General features: G+C 44.7%; 1 protein-coding gene across 2 annotated transcripts in view; it reads right to left on the bottom strand.

Annotated features, from left to right (window-relative positions):
• CSDC2 (cold shock domain containing C2) overlaps positions 1 to 25,331 on the bottom strand; it is a 74,817-nt gene that overhangs the window by 3,411 nt on the left and 46,075 nt on the right. The window lies entirely within an intron of this gene.

Raw genomic sequence — 25,331 nt, 5'->3', positions numbered from 1 at the left:
TCCTATGGTCAACATTACAAAGGATTCTCATCTCCACACTGCAAAGACAGACTATTGAACCCATACTGTTCAAACTGTTGGCTGTTACTTTCAACTACACTGCACAGTGAATGAGAAACATTATTAGGGAGTGGACCATTGGCGAAGAGCCTTCTGCGGATTAACGTTTCTGTCCTAATAATATTAATAAGTGCATTATTTAATTAAAACCTATTACAGTGCAGAAAAGACAATACATAAGACTCAGTAATAAAAAGGCCATTATGCATACAATGTTAAAAGATACAGGGATGTAATTATTTCAGTGACAAAGTGTAAGGTGCAGTAACAGACAGCCAACAAGCTACACCTAAAATCAATGCCTAGCCCACAAGATGCATAGGGCTAACTTAATGTGACCACACTAAAATAAAATAGGAGCCAAGACCCCCGAGCTGCAACAGTTAATTCCCTTCAACCGGTTGAGCAGTAGGATCATACATATTAATTGACCCTTTCAACCAACGCTATCCAGAAATTCTTTTGTACCACCAACATAAACTTCAGAAAGTCTGACAAGTGTTTCTTTCCTGATGCAGGTTACTCTGGCTGTCCCTTTTCTTAGCTAGGTCGCATCCCAACACAGAAACCTTATAGGATTGCATGCCAATAGCCGACCATGTATGTGGAAAGTTTTGATATCCCACCACATGTGAATGAATTGGGATAGAGGGCATTGCTGTCAGTAAGCAACCACAAGTATGACCAGTCTATCCAATCATCCATTTTGCTGAGACAAGAGAACAGGTAGATTGTCAATAACAGCTGAGAGGCACAGAAAGTCTGGCCATCTCACCACGTCAGTGAAGAAGAACAGGCTGTCAGTAACAGAACATGGAGATAGACAGTCTATATATCCAACTACAAGTTGGTCGGATAGGAGAGTAGAAGGTCAGTGCAGAGCATGGGGATGGACAATCCAGCTATACAAGCACACCACTGAGAAAGGAGATAGGATAGACTGTCAATAACAGTTCATATAGATGAGCAGTCTAGCTGTCCAACCACAAGTGATCGAGACAGGAGGGTAAAAAGTCAATAATAGACCATGCCCTATGACAACCAGACAGCAGTGAACTGATTGCCAATAACATTACACAGAGATGGACTGTCTGATTACATAACTATATGCCAGTAGGAAAAGAGAGAAGATAAACTACCAATAACAAGTCATAGGGATGGACAGTCTGGCCATCCAACAATTTCACCGAGATAGAAGTGAGGAAATACTAGCAATAATAGATCTCAGAGATCAGCAGTCTTCTTTTGTCGTGAGGTTATTTTAGCAGTATTTTATGGGCATGTTATTTTAGCCATAGGCCTGCAGCTTGTGCCCTGTGGCCTTGTGATATTTCATTTTAGTTTCTGACCAAAAGCTTAATTCTGCAGTGATGCTTTATTTCTTTTATCTCATACACTTTTAGCCTAGAAACTGTTTACATTCTTTTTAGCTTGACATTTAGTTCTGTGCTTTGCTCAAGGCTGTACACGATTTTGTTGACGGTACAAGGTGGAACACTACAATCTCTGCCATTACACGGAAACATATGTGTTCTTACGTTAGGGCAGTTTTGTTAGAACACCAGCTGTTTTATTATAAAACACCTATCTGCCTCCTATACGTTAGAGGGAAGTTCCAGCCAGAAATTGCCACTACATGCTGTTGCTTCATTGCAGCTGTCTGCTGAGACTTGACATATTTTCCGCCTAAATGGGAGAGGACTCTTGGTAGACCAACAGCCCCCTTCGCTACTATCATATTCAGGTATAGGGGATGGTGTCTTCCCAGGGGTCCTAAAGGGCGGATTAGGGCTACACTGCTCCACTCGGACCAAGGCCCTGCCTTTGCCTCAAGGGCAATTAGGGACACCATGGCTTCGTAAGGGGTCCAACTTCATTTCTCGTCCCCCTACAATCCTGAGGGTAACATAGTAGTGGAGCGGAAGAATTGAGACTTAAAGCAATCCTTAACAGCGAGAGTATTAGGCATGGATCATAGTTGGCTTAATGACCTGTATAGAGTGCAGAGAGCACTTAAAAATCTGTCCAGAAGGTCCCTGGGATAGCGCATTCTATAAGAGGTGCTGTTTGGGACCAAAATGTATGTTCCAGATCTCAATGACTCTGGCGCGGAGGCGTCAGACACACCTTTTGACATAAATGAACGTGTTACTGTCTTACAGGAATTACAACAGTTCTGTGATGAAAACACATCTGCCTGTGCCGCCTCCTTGGAAGTAAGAGATACACCTACCGGATGGATTCCAAAAGTTGGAGATCTAGTGTGAGAAAAGATTGCTGTGAAAAAAGTGTTTGGCCCTTCATAGCGTACACTGGTTCCAGTCCAGGGAAACCACTGTACCAGAACTGTTATTCTACCATCACTGCCTGGACCAAAAGAAAACCGCTTTGTCTCAATTGAAAATGTCAAGTTACACCATTTGGCCGATCCTACACAGCAGACCTAGAGGACTCCTGGGTAGCTCCAGAATCTCCCTCACTACAGACCAGGAAGTTCCTCTACAGGTTTTGAGCAGTGATGCTGGAACTTCCCTGAGCTAGGGAAGGGTTGAAAATTATCTTTCATTAGTACCACTATCGTCATCTGCGACAAAAAACAACCAAGTTAATGAGCAATACTACTCAAATGCAACTAAAACTGATGGAATCATTTACTAAAAGCCACGGGAGGAGACTTCTGCTGGTTCTCCACTTCCTCACACGGCTCCAGCTTTTGCACTAACTGCTTCGGGATATTTTGCTGATCGAAATGACTAACTGTACTTGCCTTTCTTCTTTGGACTGGGTTTGTCACCATCTTTTTCTTACTGATATATGATCATTACCTTCCTGAATGCTTTGCAGTCGAACTGGTGGATTAGGTCCTGAAACCACATTTTTCCTCACATAAGTCAGTCAGGACTTGTCCCTAGTGAACATTTCAGCTATACCAATTCCTGATGGGATTGTTTGGGATAAAGTATCTTTTGATATACTTGGTCCGATGGAGGTTTGTCAAAACGCATACGGTTTAAAACTTTCAATGAATAACACCTGGGGTTGTTTCTGATAGCTGGGATGTAAAAACAGTTGATTCCATGTTTTCTGAGCTAGAGTATTTTACTGTGTTTGAAAGTGAAGATATTTCCCAGACAAAAGAAAACTATGGAGATGTTCAGTTATAATTATTATGGACATTATTCATAGAGCTAGCACCCTAAATACTGTTTTTAATTACATATAATGGGAACATTGTCCTACCCCACCAGAAGGGAGTTCTAAAACATATATGGAAAAATGTCCATATTTTTCTGGGCATAATATTAGAAATGTTGAGTCTTATAATTTTATATTGCCTCCAAAAGAAATGCACAATGTACTGTTAACAGACACAAAATGTATTTATTCTGATTCCTTTTGTTTCCTGGTTGGCTATAGAAAGCTATGAATATTGGATGAATTCAGTTGACTTAAAGAGTGTTTGAGGAACTAAAAACTGGCAAATACAGGGAAGGGAAGCTTTAATTAGAGCATGCCTGATACCTTTACAAATTATAGTTTTAAATGACACCGTGCAGCAAACGAGTTCCCTAGGCATGGCAAAAATTAAAGAATTGAATGCACCCAGTATCCCCACTCCTGCAAAATTGTACAAATGGCAAAAATGCATTAATGCGACTGCAGAACAGCTCGATGGGTGGGTCCATAATGGTACTTTTAACACAATACTTTCAAGTCCTGGCGCATGGTTATTGTGGCCAGTGGACACAAATGGGTGTCATGGCATTTTGTAACTTCCATGTGGGGTTTCAGAACGAACAGACCAGGCCCTCGGTATGTGTCATCAGAACGCTCGGGTATTGTGACAACATATAGTGTAGGAAAGTTATGCCAGCAATGGTTAAAAAGTTCCTCACTAGATGCTGTAAAAGAAAACCTCAGTCTCCTGTCAATTAATACAGAGTTACAAGATCTTCTGTTAGGCCCCAGAAGACAACATAATAAGCGATTCTTATATGCAACTTACAATGAAATTTGGAAACTTTCACACTAAGAAGCCGCTGCCCGGTTAAGGCTAATAGATCAGGAAAATGTACAGAAAGTATTAGCCATTGTACATAATGGGATTAACACCTTGTCTGACCGCATATACAATCTTAACAACATAATTTCTTCTGCAGTTGACTTTATGCAAACTGATATGCCATCTTTACAACATGGACGGAGTAAACTTAGGTCCATTATGCAGTTAGGTTGGACACTACAGATACAGAAAAATGGTCGTGTTCCATGGCATTATGTCAGAGCAAAAGACCTGTTTGCCGCATTTCATTTGATGTGACAACAACAAATAATGGCTAAGAAAGAAGCGACTTATCTTATTCTGAACACCGGGAAGTTAGAAAAGTTGCCTTTCACTGTGGTAGAAATACCATCTGCATTCTGGTTAATTTATGGGGTTGTCAATCTGCCTAACTCCAATTTACTTCTTGCTTGAAACACACTCCAGTAGGCAAATATGAAAGGCAAGAAGAAAGCTACATTCATGAAGTGTGGGAGCTACCCTTCTCGTACAAATGTTTCAATGACATGAAAGAGGTCTCTATTAGTGGCAGCGAATGTGGAACCTCAATGAGCCAATCGATGCTTTGCAAACAACTGTCCTTGCACAGAGCTTGTAATGCTTCTGCAGCGAATTTGGGCTGCTATCTGAAAAGAGATAATGTCCCCCTGATTCGACCAGTGTTCCAGGTGCTCTCAAATTAAATGTATGTGCTGAGAGCTGTTGTGGAACGCGAGCCGGAATATTGCCTACGTAGTTTCCGTCTACAAAGTTGTAACTTGTTGCTGTAACGTCCTTTTCCCCCCCAACAACAGACAAAAGTAGCAGACATTTGGCCTCATATTGCTACTTCTAATGTAAATTTTGACAAGTTGAGAAGACTAAAGGCTGTGTTGTTTCCGAAACATGTAACGCCGACATCTGCCCGCGTGACCTATGCGCTCCAGGTACCAAGGTCACCTGCAGAGAAAAAGTTTGTTTTAAATACAAACTTTCCGAGACACTTCAGTAAACTAATGGGACAAATATTTAATGAATCCAATATGCCCAGGATTGTACATTTCTTTAAGGCTGTTGGTTCTGGGTTTGTCAGCACCTTCGCATCTATATTTGGTATAATACCTTCAGCCATACACTCAATATTTTTGGGCATTTTGGGGGGATTCCCAATTACTTTGGCCTTAGTTGGTGCCATTTTGCTGTTGCTGTTTTTTATTCGCAATGGCTGCCCCATCTCAACAAGGAGGACTGATGGAGCATCTACCAGCACAACTGTGTTGTGAACGCATGATGCAGTATTTCTGAGCACCACTCCTTGAAGAACTGGAATGCAACTAATCTTTGTCATATAGACTGGCCCCTGGCTTGTGTGCAGTCCGTGTTTTGTTGCCTTTTGTGCCTTTTTGAATGTGCACTGCAATTGTGGCTTTCTTCGCTACCCTTACTTTCACAGGACACTGATCTGTTGATGTTCTTGCCGAGGGCTCATTACCAGACATGTGCTTTGAGGGTGTGTTTGCTACGGGAAGGCTCCTATGAGCCACCCTTTGTGGATAAAGTGGCTCTTGGCACTTTAACATCTAGAACTACATGGAATGCTGACACCTTGGCTGGAGCTGGGTTTTGGGACAACTGAACTCTTTGGTTTTCCTTGGCACTGATTTGGTTTCATTAACACCTGCCAAAGTGGGATCGTTCTATGATTCAATTGTCATGGATACAATTGGTGATTTTCAAGCTGGCAATCACTTTTAATATAATGTTCAGGTTTTAGCTTTCTTTGGTTAATATGACTAAATTCTAAACTGACAGTTTTTAATTTTCGCCTGCTTTTGTGTGATTTACTTGTAAACTTCAACACGTACGTACATATTTTAGATTTGTTTTTAACATAGTATACCTAAACTAACCTGTACACTTTGAATCAACAAGGGGAGGCTATTTTAGCAGTATTGTATGGGCACGTTATTTTCGCCATAGCCATAGCCCTGCAGCTTGTGCCTTTTGGGCTAGTGATGATTAATTTTAATTCATTTTATTTTATGAGCAGAAGCTTCACTCTGCGGTGGTTTTATTTTTTTTTATCTCATACACTTTTGGCCTAGAAACTGTTTCATTCTTTTTAGCTTGACAATTTGATCTGTGCTTTGCTCAAGACTGTATGCAATTTTGTTGTCAGTACAAAGTGGAACACCACAATCTCTGCCACTACACGGAAACATGTGTTTTTACATTAGGGCAGTTTTCTTGGAACACCAGCTGTTTTATTATAAAACATCTTTCTGCCCCCTATACGTTGGAGGGAAGTTCCAGCTAGAATCTACCACTGCATGCTGTTGATTCATTGTAGTTGTCTGCTGAGACTTGACGTCTTTTCCGTCTACATGGGAGAGGACTCTGGGTAGACCAACAGCCCTCTTCGCTACTACCATATTTCAGGTATGGGAGATGGTGTCTTCCCAGGGGTCCTGAAAGGCAGATTAGGGCTAACACTGCTGTGCTCTATTTCAGAACCTTAGGTAGGTAGGAATTCTAATATCTAGCATTTTGACACTATGGTGGGACTTTTCTTATGTTTCACTTTCTTTGTCACCGCTCTGCTATTATTATGTTTCATTATCCTAATCATTGTAGTACATGATATTTTATCTAGAATGCAGTTGATTTAATAAAATACATTGAACCAGCCTTCTGCTTCTGCTTGTCTTTGCATGTGTGAGACAAGTGTAACTGAGAGAAAAGGATGAGATCTGTCCCATCACGGTTTCCCTGAGAAATCAGAGTGTCATGCGCACAGCTGCCACAAATCACTGCCACATTCAGGTACTGGTGAGGTACTGCTAGCTGGCTGGAAGGGTTAGGCTGACAGTTGTCACACAGTGTGAAGTTGGACTCAGTCCCCCACAATCCGATAGAGCTGTCGCTCAAATCCAGCGGTCTCATTGTTATAATGAGAGCCAACACAGCACTTTCAATGATGTGGTTAGATGATTAGACAGCCGATGACCGAACGTAAAAAGGGACAGTCTATTCAAACGCACATCAATAAGAGACCTTGTATTTCTGTAAATTTTTGCTAATAATGACCCAAGCAATTTCACGCTTTGGCACACTTTACAGAAGGACGTCAAGACCATTATCTAAAAACAAGAAGTAAAGGCATAAAAATAGAAGCAAATGTATATCAGAACTCAGGATACAGGAACTAGCAGCAGGGGTAGTTGGACGCATGTGGGCAATGCATTAATTGGAGGGAGTGCTCTAGGAAAATATGTCATCATCTGATTTATTTAGGAGACTTTGTATAACACCAGTAGCCCTGGTCAGTTCAAACAGCTGACTACAGTATAACAGTATTTAGGAATATCACTGCATGATTACAACATACAGGCAAAGTACAGAGCAGAGTAACTGCTGTACTGAGGAAAGTCAAAGTAACTATTTAAGCAGTGTGTTACAATAAAGCTACATCTTACCACATGAGCTTTGTGCAGAAATACAGCCACACAATCTTAAATAGGTGAACGAATGGCAGAAACAGTTGGTACCGTGTGGGCAACAATTATGTCAGCTGCATATCATGTACACTTAAAACTGGTTCAAACAAAAGGATTCGGGGAAGGGGAACTTTTAACAGAACAGTTAAAGCGTTGTGCAGAAGGTTCCATTGTCACCAGGTGACAAACACATTGTCTTAAAAGATTCACAAGCATAACAAAAGATATACATAGCAACAGAATAGGAACTTAGCAATATTTACTCAAAGGAGTTCATCAAGTGATTTGTTAGTTCCGGTTTAATTCGTTCATGATACAAAATGTTTGGGGCAACTGAATTCAAATATTAAAAGACCTGGGAGTGAAAACAATGAAAAGACATAATAGACTAGGTATGGGGAAAATGGAACTAAAAGCGGTGTATTTACAGAGGTCGCCAACAAAAAAGGAGGGTTAAGTTAATTTTAAAAATAATTACATACATCATTGTGTGTGTGTATGTAATTATATTTTTGTTTAATCTCCAACTTTTTAAAACAAATTGTGAGTTATGGTTTACATAACATTGTGTGAAGCTCAATTCAGTTGTGTCTGATTTCACATTTCGATGGGGTTATTTATGTTGCAAAGAGAATGCGAAGCGCGCAGTGTGCAACTGTTCTTACAGTTCCATGCGCAATGCACTGTGGCCTTTGTAGTTATATCACAATTCATTCTGGGGTTTTGAGGGTCCCTGAGCATTTTTTACTCACTATACCAGGATTTTGTTGTAATGCATGATTGCTGCCTGATGAAATTTTATTACAATACCATTCAATGGGGAAGGTGATTGTTGTTGGTTAGGATTACATTCTCTGAATTGAATTCAATTGATTTGCTCCTCAAGCAATCAAACCCTCTGGTGGGACCACAGTGCATCGCACACAGAACTACAAGACAGAACTGCACAAAAAACAAACTGAATGGTTCAGTATCTTGCGTCTAAAAACAGAGTCAATTTAGTTTTTAAAGCACCTTGAGGGTGTGTTTGTAAACTCTATTCTGTTTCCTGAACTAACAGATAGAAACACTGAAAAACTAAATGAACAGTTGTGCTCAGCGCGCTTCGAATTCACTTCGCAACACAAAAATCCTCACGAAATCCAACACAATTGAATGGAGCTTCATACAATGTTTTTAATTGATTCAATAGATTGAGGAAATATAACAAATGATTTAAAAATGTTGCAGAATTGTGATAAGATTTTATGTCACTATGTCTAAAAAGGGAAAATACAAGTAATAAGTGTTGTAGGTCTGATGAAAAATAACCTGTGATCAAGGTCCTGGTGAACGAAATGCATCAGGTGTATTTGGAAGGTGACTATTTCAGAAATGTTGCCACTTGGGAGTGCGACGTTGCTTGGAGATATATATATATGCTTGTGAACAAGGTCTAGGTGACCGAAACGTGTTGGTCATTTTAAAATGTATTGAATAAAGGAGCTCTGCAATAAAGCAGGAGAGTGTGCAACATCTTTGGAGTGGGGTTCATTTCCTGACAAAAAGGGAAACATGGAAATATATAAATATATATAAAGGTTACAGGGACGCAACCATAGAAATTCAGCAATTACAGTTAGAGTTCTTTCAAGCAACTAAAACCTGTACCCTAAGGTAACTATTACTCGTGCCCTTGCTATGCACAGTTTTCTTACCAATATTGCTAATGCAAGTGTTGCAGTGATATCAAAGATGCCATACAAGATCTCATCAATGACATAATATGTGGAGTAATTAGTTGTGCATGACTATGGCGCAAGTTATAGTTACTTGAGAGAACTCCAACTATAACTGCTGAATTTCAATGGTTTTGTATGAGTAAATTCAGAACCTAACTATAATGTCCCTGTACTATTGTTTTTTTCAGTGAATTTCTATGCTTTTTAACATAAATTAATTTTAATTACTATATGTCATTCCAACCCCCGCCGTGCACGGTGTAAGACCGTGGGTGGCGGGGTTGGTCGCAAGGCCTGGCCTTGCAGCCTGGCCTTGCATCCAAGCACTTCTAACCACCCAACCCCACGCCACGCATGGCCTTTGGCCGTGCGCAAGCAGGTTGGCCACAGGGCCTCTCTGTCAGTAGATGTGTAAGTGGGTGCGTGAGTGTCTGAGTGGGTCTGAAAGTAGGTGTGTGAGTCTATGAGTGGGTCTGAGTGTGTGCATGAATGTCTGAGTGGGTGTGTGAGTGGGCACCTGAGCCTCTGAGTGCATGTATAAGTGAATTAATGAGTGTATGACTGAGTCTGTGGTTTTCCTTTCAAATTTTTCCATAATCATGAATATTTTGCAAATAATTCACGAACATTCGGAAATTTTCAAGAAAATTGTGTGCTGGGATGCAAAATTATATTAAACCTATAATTTGCCTCTAAAACACACCTATATCACACCCCTGGGTTCAGGGTAACTTCACTCTGACCCCTTACGCAACTTTCAATTGGAATTTTTATCCCCGGGGACCATGTCCTGTGAAATAAAATGGCGGCTGCAACTTTCTAGTCAGGCCTGCGGTCAGCCAATTGCAACACTTCTTTTTGCAAACATGGTTGCAAAAATTCTCAAAGTATTTGCGGCCAGAGATATACAAATTTATTTGCCCTTAAATATCCCTTAAACTACTGAACGGATTTGTACCAAATAACAAAAAGCACAATCTAAGTACCGGCGTTCAGCTCTCTGCCAAACTGGGTATAATTCCGTCCAGTAGTTTGGGCTGTAGACGTGTTGACGGGTCCTATGGGAATTAACATGGAAAACGCAACATTTTTTTAGCCCTCTTTTTCTCGGCCCCCACTTGACGGATCCCACCGAAACTTCCAGTGAGCAACAAGAATCACACGCCACTTTTTTTGGAAAGTTTTGTGAAGATTCGTCAAACGCTGCCAAAGATAAAGGTAAGTCAAAAAATGCTTTTTCTATGGAAACTCGGTCCTAACTATATCTATCTACTGCTGACCGCCAGTAGGTGATATATATATATATATATATATATACATATATATATATATATATATATATATATATATATATATATATACATATATATATATATATATATATATATATATATATATATATCATTGCACAACACTGCCATCGCCGGTGAAAGCAAAATAACATTGGATGAAGAAGAGATAATTCATTCGATATTACTCCAAGACAAATAAAAAGCATAAGCAAAGCTAACAGGTCTGACCTAGGCAAACATGCAATGTTTTTATTTAATTAAGTTTGCAAAACATAAGCAATACACACAAAAATGGCAAAAAATTAATGATATTGAAACAAAGTTGTGGCTCAAAAGCCCAGGCACACAAACACTGATACTCAAGGAGTGCGCTCCTTTTCTGTCAGCTGCGCACATTGTAGGAGGCTGGACTGGCTTGTAGTGAGTACCAAGGGGTACTTGCACCTTGCACCAGGCCCAGTTATCCCTTATTAGTGTATAGGGTGTCTAGCAGCTTAGGCTGATAGATAATGGTAGCTTAGCAAAGCAGCTCAGGCTGAACTAGGAGACGTGTGAAGCTACTACAGTACCACTTAGTGTCATATGCACAATATCATAAGAAAACACAATACACAGTTATACTAAAAATAAAGGTACTTTATTTTTATGACAATATGCCAAAGTATCTTAGAGTGTACCCTCAGTGAGAGGATAGGAAATATACACAAGATATATATACACAATAGAAAAAATATGCAGTATAGTCTTAGAAAACAGTGCAAACAATGTATAGTTACAATAGGATGCAATGGGGAAACATAGGGATAGGGGCAACACAAACCATATACTCCAGAAGTGGAATGCGAACCACGAATGGACCCCAAACCTATGTGACCTTGTAGAGGGTCGCTGGGACTATTAGAAAATAGTGAGAGTTAGAAAAATAACCCTCCCCAAGACCCTGAAAAGTGAGTGCAAAGTGCACTAAAGTTCCCCTAAGGACAAAATAGTCGTGTTAGAGGGAGAATGCAAGGAAAACACAAATCAGCAATGCAACAACGATGGATTCCTGTCTGAGGGTACCTGTGTAACAAGGGGACCAAGTCCAAAAGTCACAAGCAGCTCGGAGATGGGCAGATGCCCAAGAAATGCCAGCGGTTGGTGCAAAGAAGCTCTTACTAGGCTGAAGAACTGTGAATACTGCAGGAACGACAAGGGCTAGAGACTTCCCCTTTGGAGGATGGATCCCCCACGCCTTGGAGAGTCGTGCAGAAGTGTTTTCCCGCCGGATGGACGCCAACAAGCCTTGCTACACGCAAATCGTGCGTTTGGCGTTTTTGGACGCTGCTGGGGCCCAGGAGGGACCAGAAGGTCGCAAATTGGACCTGCAAAGAGAGGGGACGTCGAGCAAGACAAAGAGCCCTCACTGAAGCAGGTAGCACCCGGAGAAGTGCCAGAAACAGGCACTACGAGGATGCGTGAAACGGTGCTCGCCGAAGTTGCACAAAGGAGTCCCACGTCGCCGGAGACCAACTTAGAAAGTCGTGCAATGCAGGTTAGAGTGCCGTGGACCCAGGCTTGGCTGTGCACGAAGGATTTCCGCCGGAAGTGCACAGGGGCCGGAGTAGCTTGCAAAGTCGCGGTTCCCAGCAATGCAGCCCAGCGAGGTGAGGCAAGGACTTACCTCCACCAAACTTGGGCTGAAGAGTCACTGGACTGTGGGGGTCACTTGGACGGTGTCGCTGGATTCGAGGGACCTCGCTCGTCGTGCTGAGAGGAGACCCAAGGGACCGGTAATGCAGCTTTTTGGTGCCTGCGGTTGCAGGGGGAAGATTCCGTCGACCCACGGGAGATTTCTTCGGAGCTTCTGGTGCAGAGAGGAGGCAGACTACCCCCCCAGCATGCACAAGCAGGAAAACAGTCGAGAAGGCGGCAGGATCAGCGTTACAGAGTTGCAGTAGTCGTCTTTGCTACTATGTTGCAGGTTTGCAGGCTTCCAGCGCGGTCAGCGGTCGTTTCCTTATCAGAAGGTGAAGAGAGAGATGCAGAGGAACTCGGCTGAGCTCATGCATTCGTTATCTAAAGTTTCCCCAGAGACAGAGACCCTAAATAGCCAGAAAAGAGGGTTTGGCTACCTAGGAGAGAGGAAAGGCTACTAACACCTGAAGGAGCCTATCAGCAGGAGTCTCTGACGTCACCTGGTGGCACTGGCCACTCAGAGCAGTCCAGTGTGCCAGCAGCACCTCTGTTTCCAAGATGGCAGAGGTCTGGAGCACACTGGAGGAGCTCTGGACACCTCCCAGGGGAGGTGCAGGTCAGGGGAGTGGTCACTCCCCTTTCTTTTGTCCAGTTTCGCGCCAGAGCAGGGGCTAAGGGGTCCCTGAACCGGTGTAGACTGGCTTATGCAGAATTGGGCACCTCTGTGCCCAACAAAGCATTTCCAGAGGCTGGGGGAGGCTACTCCTCCCCTGCCTTCACACCATTTTCCAAAGGGAGAGGGTGTCACACCCTCTCTCAGAGGAAGTTCTTTGTTCTGCCATCCTGGGCCAGGCCTGGCTGGACCCCAGGAGGGCAGCTGCCTGTCTGAGGGGTTGGCAGCAGCAGCAGCTGTAGTGAAACCCCAGGAAGGGCAGTCTGGCAGTACCAGGGTCTGTGCTACAGACCACTGGGATCATGGAATTGTACCAACAATGCCAGGATGGCATAGAGGGGGCAATTCCATGATCATAGACATGTTACATGGCCATATTCGGAGTTACCATGGTGAAGCTACATATAGGTAGTGACCTATATGTAGTGCACGCGTGTAATGGTGTCCCCGCACTCACAAAGTTCAGTGAATTGGCTCTGAACAATGTGGGGGCACCTTGGCTAGTGCCAGGGTGCCCTCACACTAAGTAACTTTGCACCTAACCTTTACCAGGTAAAGGTTAGACATATAGGTGACTTATAAGTTACTTAAGTGCAGTGTAAAATGGCTGTGAAATAACGTGGACGTTATTTCACTCAGGCTGCAGTGGCAGGCCTGTGTAAGAATTGTCAGAGCTCCCTATGGGTGGCAAAAGAAATGCTGCAGCCCATAGGGATCTCCTGGAACCCCAATACCCTGGGTACCTCAGTACCATATACTAGGGAATTATAAGGGTGTTCCAGTAAGCCAATGTAAATTGGTAAAAATGGTCACTAGCCTGTTAGTGACAATTTAAAAGTAATGAGAGAGCATAACCACTGAGGTTCTGGTTAGCAGAGCCTCAGTGAGACAGTTAGGCACCACACAGGGAACATATACATGCACACCTATGAGCACTGGGGCCCTGTGTGACAGGGTCCCAGTGACACATACATATAGGCCACAAACCTATGAGCACTGGGGTCCTGACTAGCAGGATCCCAGTGACACATAACAACCATACTGAAAACATGGTGTTTTCACTATGAGCACTGAGGCCTAGCTATCAGGATCCCAGTGAGACAGTGAAAACAGTGACAAACACCCTGACATACACTCACAAACAGGCCAAAAGTGGGGGTAACAAGGCTAGAAAGAGGCTACCTTCTCACACAACCCCCCCCCAAACGAAGGACAATAAGGCTAACCTTGGCCAGTTGAGACTTTATTGTCTAAGTGGTGATAAGTAGAGAGTAGCTCTGCAATAGACTGGTTACTCCCTTTATCATCCACTATATGGTTATTTCCCTGTGGGGATGTAAACCACCCTGTTTGAAGTTTTTTAGCTAAGCAACAATGTGAAGATGTATTTTCAGAGTTTCTATCAGTAAGTTTTAGTTTAGAGCAGTGGGAATTGTCCACTGAACCTATTTGTAGTGATGGAAATGCCAGACAGGGATGCTGTCTCAGAAAAGCCATAGCTGGGCAAAAACTTTGTCCATATGGCTGGAAGAGAGAACAGGGATGCTGTTTCTCTTGGGTTGGAGCAGGGCAGGGATGCTGTCCTATCAGCTCCACACTAGGGCAGGGATGCTGTCCTAAGTGTTGTGAGGCAGTGCAGAGTTTCTGCACTAAAGTTTCTCTGGGAGGGTTGGAGGGATGCTCCATGTTAACTAAAATGGTGCTCTTTTTCTCACCAATGTTAGTTATCCCACAGAGAGGTACTTCCACCTCAGGGAGTCCAGCTTTGCCAGCTGATGATTCCCTTGGAACAGGTGCCACCCCAGGAGAGGTTTCTCCCACCACAGGAATAGTATCCTGAATGGTAGGGTGGTTAGGGGATACTGTGATACCCTTTTTACCTGTTGATGGAGAGGGATCCTGAGTTTTCAGGCCTTCTCTCCTTTGCTTTTTCATTTCACTTGAAATGAGAGGGAACAATTCCTCAGGGATGCCCAGCATGGCTGCATGGGCATAAAACTCTACATCAGCCCAACCTGAGGCCTCTAGGTCATTACCTAAGAGACAGTCTACAGGCAAGCTAGGTGATACCACCACCTGCTTAGGGCCAGTAACTCCACCCCAACTAAACTGAATTATAGCTAAGGGAAGAAACTTGGTGGAGTTATGGACATCAATAATCTTATACTGTTGTCCAATGATGTGTTGTTCAGGAGGCACTAGGTTTTCAGTCACCAAAGTGAAACTGGCACCTGTGTCCCTGTAGGCCAAGGCCTCAACACCATTTATTGAAACTGTCTGCCTGTACTTATCCATTGTAAGGGGACAAGCAGCCAGTGTGGCAAGGCCAATGCCACTAGGTGTGACAGAAACTGTCTTGGGACTGATTACATCAGTTTCCACTATGGACCCATAAGTGAACCCAACTACACCCTTTGCTTGACTGTTGCCAGCAGTCCCACCACTAGTACCACTACTGCTAGGGGCACTAGAGCTTGATGTATTAGTGGTGGTAGGCTCAGGGGGTTTACCTGGACAGGACTTATCCCCTGGCCTATGGCCTCTGTTTTTACACACAAAGCACCAAGGCTTTTTAATGTGTGCAGGTTGGGAAGAAGAGGAAGAATTTGTTTTATCCCCACCCTCTGAAGAATGTTTAAGATTTGAAGTGGGATCTTTGGTTTTACCTTTATCCCCATGCTTATCTTGAGATTTTTCACCATCTTTCTTCTTATTGCCATCTTTGTCACCCCCTGTATGAACTTTTCTGTTCACCCTTGTTCTGACCCATTTGTCTGCCTTCTTTCCCAATTCTTGGGGAGAGGTCAGATCAGAGTCTACCAGGTACTGGTGCAACAAATCAGACACACAATTATTAAGTATATGCTCTCTCAGGATTGTGTTATACAGGCTTTCATAATCAGTAACTTTACTGCCATGTAACCACCCCTCCAAGGCCTTCACTGAATGGTCAATGAAATCAACCCAGTCTTGTGAAGACTCCTTTTTGGTCTCTCTGAACTTTATCCTGTACTGTTCAGTGGTTAAGCCATAACCATCCAGGAGTGCATTCTTAAGAACTGTAAAATTATTGGCATCACTTTCTTTCACAGTAAGGAGTCTATCCCTACCCTTTCCACTAAATGATAGCCATAGGATAGCAGCCCACTGCCTTTGAGGGACATCCTGTACAACACAGGCCCTCTCAAGTGCAGCAAACCACTTGTTAATGTCATCCCCCTCCTTATAAGGGGGAACTATCTTGTGCAGATTCCTGGAATCATGCTCTTTTGCAGGATGACTATGGGGAATACTGCTGCTGCCACCATGGGTATCTAAACCCAACTTCTGTCTTTCCTTCTCTAATTCTAAAGACTGTCTATCCAAATCCAGCTGTTGCTTCTTGAGCTTCAGTCTGGTTTGCTCCACTCTCAATCTATTGAGCTCCCTTTCTAACAATCTGTCATCAGGGTGGGTGGGAGGGACATTTCTAGATACAGAGGTATGATGGGAATGAACAGAAGGAGACCTGTCCCTTACAAGGGGCACCCTAACAGCTTGGCTACCAGCATAATGTGAGAGCACATCATCAGTATGATGTGATTCAACCTCTGTACCAACTATGCTAGACTGTCTAGTAATGGGCAGGCTGAGAAGTTTCTTTCCTGAACCTTTTCCTGGGGGAGTCCCTGGATCAGATTGAGAACCATTAGCTACTTTTTCTACAGATTGGGCACTTATGGCCTTATCCTGTACTCTAAGCATATTAATTAACAGTTCTAAGGAAGGATTCTTCCCTACACTCAAACCTCTCTCTATGCAGAGACTCCTTGCTCCTTTCCAGCTAAGGTGATCATATGCAAGTTTGGACAGTTCAACTTTTTGGCCTGTGCCAGACATTTTTAGAGAGATAAAGTGATAGACAAAGAGAAAAAAGTTTTCAGAACTTTTTGGAAAGACAGAAAAAAACTTTTTAAACTTTTAAGAACTTTTTGAAAGTTTAGAAGTACTTTTCAGCACTTAGAAATGAGTGAAAAGAGGAAATGCAAAACTTTTTGGCTATGTGTATATACACTGACCTTGTTTTGTATATTTTTCTCTTATGAAAAGTACAATGACAAGAGTGGTAAGTAGTCTCAAAGCACTTATCCCACCGCTGCACAACCAATGTAGGAGGCTGGACTGGCTTGTAGTGAGTACCAAGGGGTACTTGCACCTTGCACCAGGCCCAGTTATCCCTTATTAGTGTATAGGGTGTCTAGCAGCTTAGGCTGATAGATAATGGTAGCTTAGCAAAGCAGCTCAGGCTGAACTAGGAGACGTGTGAAGCTACTACAGTACCACTTAGTGTCATATGCACAATATCATAAGAAAACACAATACACAGTTATACTAAAAATAAAGGTACTTTATTTTTATGACAATATGCCAAAGTATCTTAGAGTGTACCCTCAGTGAGAGGATAGGAAATATACACAAGATATATATACACAATAGAAAAAATATGCAGTATAGTCTTAGAAAACAGTGCAAACAATGTATAGTTACAATAGGATGCAATGGGGAAACATAGGGATAGGGGCAACACAAACCATATACTCCAGAAGTGGAATGCGAACCACGAATGGACCCCAAACCTATGTGACCTTGTAGAGGGTCGCTGGGACTATTAGAAAATAGTGAGAGTTAGAAAAATAACCCTCCCCAAGACCCTGAAAAGTGAGTGCAAAGTGCACTAAAGTTCCCCTAAGGACAAAATAGTCGTGTTAGAGGGAGAATGCAAGGAAAACACAAATCAGCAATGCAACAACGATGGATTCCTGTCTGAGGGTACCTGTGGAACAAGGGGACCAAGTCCAAAAGTCACAAGCAGCTCGGAGATGGGCAGATGCCCAAGAAATGCCAGCGGTTGGTGCAAAGAAGCTCTTACTAGGCTGAAGAACTGTGAATACTGCAGGAACGACAAGGGCTAGAGACTTCCCCTTTGGAGGATGGATCCCCCACGCCTTGGAGAGTCGTGCAGAAGTGTTTTCCCGCCGGATGGACGCCAACAAGCCTTGCTACACGCAAATCGTGCGTTTGGCGTTTTTGGACGCTGCTGGGGCCCAGGAGGGACCAGAAGGTCGCAAATTGGACCTGCAAAGAGAGGGGACGTCGAGCAAGACAAAGAGCCCTCACTGAAGCAGGTAGCACCCGGAGAAGTGCCAGAAACAGGCACTACGAGGATGCGTGAAACGGTGCTCGCCGAAGTTGCACAAAGGAGTCCCACGTCGCCGGAGACCAACTTAGAAAGTCGTGCAATGCAGGTTAGAGTGCCGTGGACCCAGGCTTGGCTGTGCACGAAGGATTTCCGCCGGAAGTGCACAGGGGCCGGAGTAGCTTGCAAAGTCGCGGTTCCCAGCAATGCAGCCCAGCGAGGTGAGGCAAGGACTTACCTCCACCAAACTTGGGCTGAAGAGTCACTGGACTGTGGGGGTCACTTGGACGGTGTCGCTGGATTCGAGGGACCTCGCTCGTCGTGCTGAGAGGAGACCCAAGGGACCGGTAATGCAGCTTTTTGGTGCCTGCGGTTGCAGGGGGAAGATTCCGTCGACCCACGGGAGATTTCTTCGGAGCTTCTGGTGCAGAGAGGAGGCAGACTACCCCCCCAGCATGCACAAGCAGGAAAACAGTCGAGAAGGCGGCAGGATCAGCGTTACAGAGTTGCAGTAGTCGTCTTTGCTACTATGTTGCAGGTTTGCAGGCTTCCAGCGCGGTCAGCGGTCGTTTCCTTATCAGAAGGTGAAGAGAGAGATGCAGAGGAACTCGGCTGAGCTCATGCATTCGTTATCTAAAGTTTCCCCAGAGACAGAGACCCTAAATAGCCAGAAAAGAGGGTTTGGCTACCTAGGAGAGAGGAAAGGCTACTAACACCTGAAGGAGCCTATCAGCAGGAGTCTCTGACGTCACCTGGTGGCACTGGCCACTCAGAGCAGTCCAGTGTGCCAGCAGCACCTCTGTTTCCAAGATGGCAGAGGTCTGGAGCACACTGGAGGAGCTCTGGACACCTCCCAGGGGAGGTGCAGGTCAGGGGAGTGGTCACTCCCCTTTCTTTTGTCCAGTTTCGCGCCAGAGCAGGGGCTAAGGGGTCCCTGAACCGGTGTAGACTGGCTTATGCAGAATTGGGCACCTCTGTGCCCAACAAAGCATTTCCAGAGGCTGGGGGAGGCTACTCCTCCCCTGCCTTCACACCATTTTCCAAAGGGAGAGGGTGTCACACCCTCTCTCAGAGGAAGTTCTTTGTTCTGCCATCCTGGGCCAGGCCTGGCTGGACCCCAGGAGGGCAGCTGCCTGTCTGAGGGGTTGGCAGCAGCAGCAGCTGTAGTGAAACCCCAGGAAGGGCAGTCTGGCAGTACCAGGGTCTGTGCTACAGACCACTGGGATCATGGAATTGTACCAACAATGCCAGGATGGCATAGAGGGGGCAATTCCATGATCATAGACATGTTACATGGCCATATTCGGAGTTACCATGGTGAAGCTACATATAGGTAGTGACCTATATGTAGTGCACGCGTGTAATGGTGTCCCCGCACTCACAAAGTTCAGTGAATTGGCTCTGAACAATGTGGGGGCACCTTGGCTAGTGCCAGGGTGCCCTCACACTAAGTAACTTTGCACCTAACCTTTACCAGGTAAAGGTTAGACATATAGGTGACTTATAAGTTACTTAAGTGCAGTGTAAAATGGCTGTGAAATAACGTGGACGTTATTTCACTCAGGCTGCAGTGGCAGGCCTGTGTAAGAATTGTCAGAGCTCCCTATGGGTGGCAAAAGAAATGCTGCAGCCCATAGGGATCTCCTGGAACCCCAATACCCTGGGTACCTCAGTACCATATACTAGGGAATTATAAGGGTGTTCCAGTAAGCCAATGTAAATTGGTAAAAATGGTCACTAGCCTGTTAGTGACAATTTAAAAGTAATGAGAGAGCATAACCACTGAGGTTCTGGTTAGCAGAGCCTCAGTGAGACAGTTAGGCACCACACAGGGAACATATACATGCACACCTATGAGCACTGGGGCCCTGTGTGACAGGGTCCCAGTGACACATACATATAGGCCACAAACCTATGAGCACTGGGGTCCTGACTAGCAGGATCCCAGTGACACATAACAACCATACTGAAAACATGGTGTTTTCACTATGAGCACTGAGGCCTAGCTATCAGGATCCCAGTGAGACAGTGAAAACAGTGACAAACACCCTGACATACACTCACAAACAGGCCAAAAGTGGGGGTAACAAGGCTAGAAAGAGGCTACCTTCTCACACACATGATCAAGCAAAATGTTGTTATCACAGTGCAAGACACCCACTGACAGAAAGAGGATGGCCCACTGCTCCATGTTGTGGTGAGCGGATGCAAGAGGGGAATGACACGTGAACTGATCAATGGATGACAAAGGCTGATCGCAAGTCCCTACATGCATGTATATTTGTATGCATTTGTATTATGATTTTTTGGGAAAACATGAGAGCAGTGAAAAAGATAAAGCTGCCTTTAGGCCAGACCGAAACAAAAATAGGGACTATAAATAAATGTTCGATGGCATCTGTCGCTGTAGATACGCATGTTCTGCAATAGCTCGCCATCTGGTGTTGGGCCGGAGTGTTACAAGTTGTTTTTCTTCGAAGAAGTCTTTCGAGTCACGGGACCGAGTGACTCCTCCTTTTGTCTCCATTGCGCATGGGCGTCGACTCCATCTTCGATTGTTTTTTTTCCGCCATCGGGTTCGGACGTGTTCCTGTCGCTCCGAGTTTCGGAACGGAAAATTAGCTAATTTCGGAAGATTTTCGTCGGTATTGTTGCGTTCGGGATCGGCGTACTTAGATTCCACACCGCATCGAAGATCGAAGAGCTCCGGTGCCCTTCGGGGTAGTTTTTTCGATCCTCCGTCGGGGCCTGGTCGGCCCGACCGCGTGCTGAAGAACGCCGATGGAACGGACCCCGTTCCGTTTCTGCCCCAAATGCCACAATAAGTACCCTTACACAGACCAACACTTGGTCTGCAACCTGTGCCTGTCACCTGAGCACAGCGAAGACACCTGCGAGGCCTGTCGTGCGTTCCGGTCCCGAAAAACACTCCGAGACCGTCGAGCCAGAAGACTTCAAATGGCGTCCGCACCGACAGCCCAACGGGAGTTCGAGGAACAGGAAGAAGAAGGTACCTTCTCGATCCAAGACTCAGACTCCGAAGGATTCGACGACACACAAACCGTGAGTAAGACGTCGAAAACCACACAAAGAAACATTTACAAGGCCCAGGGGACGCCACTGCCACCAGGCCATGGCTCGACCCATAAATTCGGTGACCGACCGTCGGCACCGAAAAAGGCCCAAACAGTGCCGAGATCGTCCGACTCCGGTCGAGACACCGGCACGCAGCCTTCTCGGGACCGAGAAAGTGCTGGAGACAAGCCTCGACACCGAGATGCCGGTGTGGACACGGCTCGACGCCGAGACAGCGGCACCGAAACAGATCGACGCCGAGAGGTTTCGGCCCCGAAAAGGAAAAAAGTCACCTCGGAGCCGAAAAAACACGCAGACAAAGTTTCGATGCCGAAACAAACTGCAAGCGACCCAGCTTCAGGCTCTTATACAGAAGAGCACTCGCTAACCTCCCAAATGCAAAAGCATAGGTTTGAGGAAGAGCTACAAGCAACTGATGTGGACCATACGCAAAAGCGTATCTTCATTCAGCAGGGGACAGGAAAAATAAGCACCCTTCCCCCCATTAGGAGAAAGAGAAGGTTGGAGTTCCAGACGGAACAAGCACCACAACCAAAAGTGGTGAAAAGAGTTACACCACCACCCTCTCCTCCGCCCGTGATTAACGTTTCACCAGCACAAACTCCATCACACTCCCCAGCTCACACCACCATGAGCCAGGGTGACCAAGATCAGGACGCATGGGACCTATACGACGCCCCAGTGTCAGATAACAGCCCGGAGGCATACCCTACAAAGCCATCTCCACCAGAAGACAGCACCGCGTACTCTCAGGTGGTGGCTAGAGCGGCACAATTTCACAACGTAAGCCTCCACTCAGAACAGGTCGAGGATGATTTCTTGTTCAACACACTCTCCTCCACCCACAGCTCATACCAAAGCCTGCCTATGCTCCCTGGTATGCTCCGGCACGCAAAAGACATATTTAAGGAGCCGGTCAAAAGTAGGGCAATCACACCAAGGGTGGAAAAAAAGTACAAGCCGCCTCCTACGGACCCGGTTTTCATCACTACACAGCTGCCACCAGACTCTGTTGTTGTAGGAGCAGCTAGGAAAAGGGCCAACTCTCACACATCTGGAGATGCACCACCCCCAGATAAAGAAAGCCGCAAGTTCGATGCAGCTGGTAAAAGAGTCGCAGCACAAGCTGCAAACCAGTGGCGCATCGCGAACTCCCAGGCACTACTTGCGCGCTATGACAGAGCCCACTGGGACGAGATGCAACATCTCATTGAACATCTGCCCAAGGACTTCCAAAACCATCTCCAACAACCAGATACGTTCCTCCATGGACGCTGCAGATACAGCTGCACGGACAATTAATACATCTGTAACTATCAGAAGGCATGCATGGCTCCGAACGTCTGGATTTAAACCAGAGATTCAACAAGCAGTTCTCAATATGCCTTTTAATGAAAAAGAACTGTTCGGTCCAGAAGTGGACACAGCGATTGAGAAACTCAAAAAAGATACGGACACTGCCAAAGCCATGGGCGCACTCTACTCCCCGCAGAGCAGAGGGAATTACAGCACATTCCGTAAAACGCCCTTTCGAGGGGGGTTTCGGGGTCAAAGCACACAAGCCAGCACCTCACAAGCAACACCGTCCACTTACCAGGGACAGTATAGAGGAGGTTTTCGGGGACAATATAGAGGAGGCCAATTCCCTAGAAATAGAGGGAGATTTCAAAGCCCCAAAACCCCTACTACTAAACAATGACTCACAGGTCACTCACCCCCTCCACACAACACCAGTGGGGGGAAGAATAGGTCATTATTACAAAGCATGGGAGGAAATCACTACAGACACTTGGGTTCTAGCAATTATCCAACATGGTTATTGCATAGAATTTCTACAATTCCCTCCAAACATACCACCAAAAGCACAAAATTTAACAACACACCATTCCAATCTCCTGGAGATAGAAGTGCAGGCACTATTGCAAAAGAATGCAATCGAATTAGTGCCAAACACACAAATAAACACAGGAGTTTACTCACTGTACTTTCTGATACCAAAGAAGGACAAAACGCTGAGACCAATCCTAGACCTCAGAGTAGTGAACACTTTCATCAAATCAGACCACTTCCACATGGTCACACTACAAGAAGTATTGCCATTGCTAAAACTACACGACTACATGGCAACTTTAGACCTCAAGGATGCTTATTTCCATATACCAATACACCCATCGCACAGGAAATACCTAAGGTTTGTATTCAAAGGAATACATTACCAATTCAAGGTACTGCCTTTCGGATTAACAACCGCACCAAGAGTCTTTACCAAATGTCTAGCGGTAGTCGCTGCACACATAAGAAGGCAGCAAATACATGTGTTCCCATATTTGGACGACTGGCTAATCAAGGCCCATTCGTTCATACAGTGCTCAAATCACACAAATCAGATCATACAAACCCTCTTCAAACTCGGGTTCACCGTCAACTTTACAAAATCCAACATTCTGCCGCGCAAGGTACAACAATACCTAGGAGCCATAATAGACACATCAAAGGGAGTAGCCACTCCAAGTCCACAAAGAATTCTAAATTTCAACACCATCATACAACGCATGTATCCAACACAAAAGATACAGGCAAAGATGGTATTACAACTCCTAGGCATGATGTCATCATGCATAGCCATTGTCCCAAACGCAAGACTGCACATGAGGCCCTTACAACAATGCCTAGCATCACAGTGGTCTCAAGCACAGGGTCACCTTCTAGATCTGGTGTTAATAGACCGCCAAACTTACCTCTCGCTTCTGTGGTGGAACAACATAAATTTAAACAAGGGGCGGCCTTTCCAAGACCCAGTGCCACAATACGTAATAACAACAGATGCTTCCATGATAGGGTGGGGAGCACACCTCGATCAACACAGCATACAAGGACAATGGAACGTACATCAAACAAAACTGCATATCAATCACCTAGAACTTCTAGCAGTTTTTCAAGCACTAAAAGCTTTCCAACCAATAATAGTTCACAAATACATTCTCGTCAAAACAGACAACATGACAACAATGTATTATCTAAACAAGCAGGGAGGGACGCACTCCACGCAGTTAAGCCTGCTAGCACAGAAAATTTGGCATTGGGCAATTCACAACCAAATTCGCCTAATTGCACAGTTTATACCAGGGATCCAAAATCAACTCGCAGACAATCTCTCTCGAGATCACCAACAGGTCCACGAATGGGAAATTCACCCCCAAATTCTGAACACTTATTTCAAACTCTGGGGAACACCTCAGATAGACTTGTTTGCGACAAGGGAGAACGCAAAATGCCAAAACTTTGCATCCAGATACCCACACAAACAATCCCAAGGCAATGCCCTATGGATGAACTGGTCAGGGATATTTGCTTACGCTTTTCCTCCTCTCCCTCTCCTTCCTTACCTGGTAAACAAACTCAGTCAAAGCAAACTCAAACTCATATTGATAGCACCAACTTGGGCAAGGCAACCCTGGTACACAACGCTGCTAGACCTATCAGTGGTACCCTGCATCAAATTGCCCAACAGGCCAGATCTGTTGACACAGCACAACCAAAAGATCAGACACCCAGATCCAGCATCGCTGAATCTAGCAATCTGGCTCCTGAAATCCTAGAATTCGGGCACTTACAACTTACCCAAGAATGTATGGAAGTCATAAAACAAGCCAGAAGGCCATCCACCAGGCACTGCTATGCAAGTAAATGGAAGAGGTTTGTTTGCTACTGCCATATTAATCAAATACAACCATTACACACAACTCCAGAACATGTAGTGGGTTACTTGCTTCACTTACAAAAATCTAACCTAGCTTTCTCTTCCATCAAGATTCACCTTGCAGCAATATCTGCATACCTGCAGACTACCTATTCAACTTCCCTATATAAGATACCAGTCATTAAAGCGTTCATGGAGGGCCTTAGGAGAATTATACCACCAAGAACACTACCTGTTCCTTCATGGAACCTAATTGTTGTCCTAACTAGACTTATGGGTCCACCTTTTGAACCCATGCACTCCTGCGAAATACAGTTCCTAACCTGGAAGGTGGCATTTCTCATCGCCATTACTTCCCTAAGAAGAGTAAGCGAGATTCAGGCGTTTACTATACAGG

Source organism: Pleurodeles waltl, chromosome 4_2 (genome assembly GCF_031143425.1).
Source record: "Pleurodeles waltl isolate 20211129_DDA chromosome 4_2, aPleWal1.hap1.20221129, whole genome shotgun sequence".
Classification (NCBI taxonomy): Eukaryota; Metazoa; Chordata; class Amphibia; order Caudata; family Salamandridae; genus Pleurodeles; species Pleurodeles waltl.
This window is presented reverse-complemented; position numbering and strand designations above follow the sequence as displayed.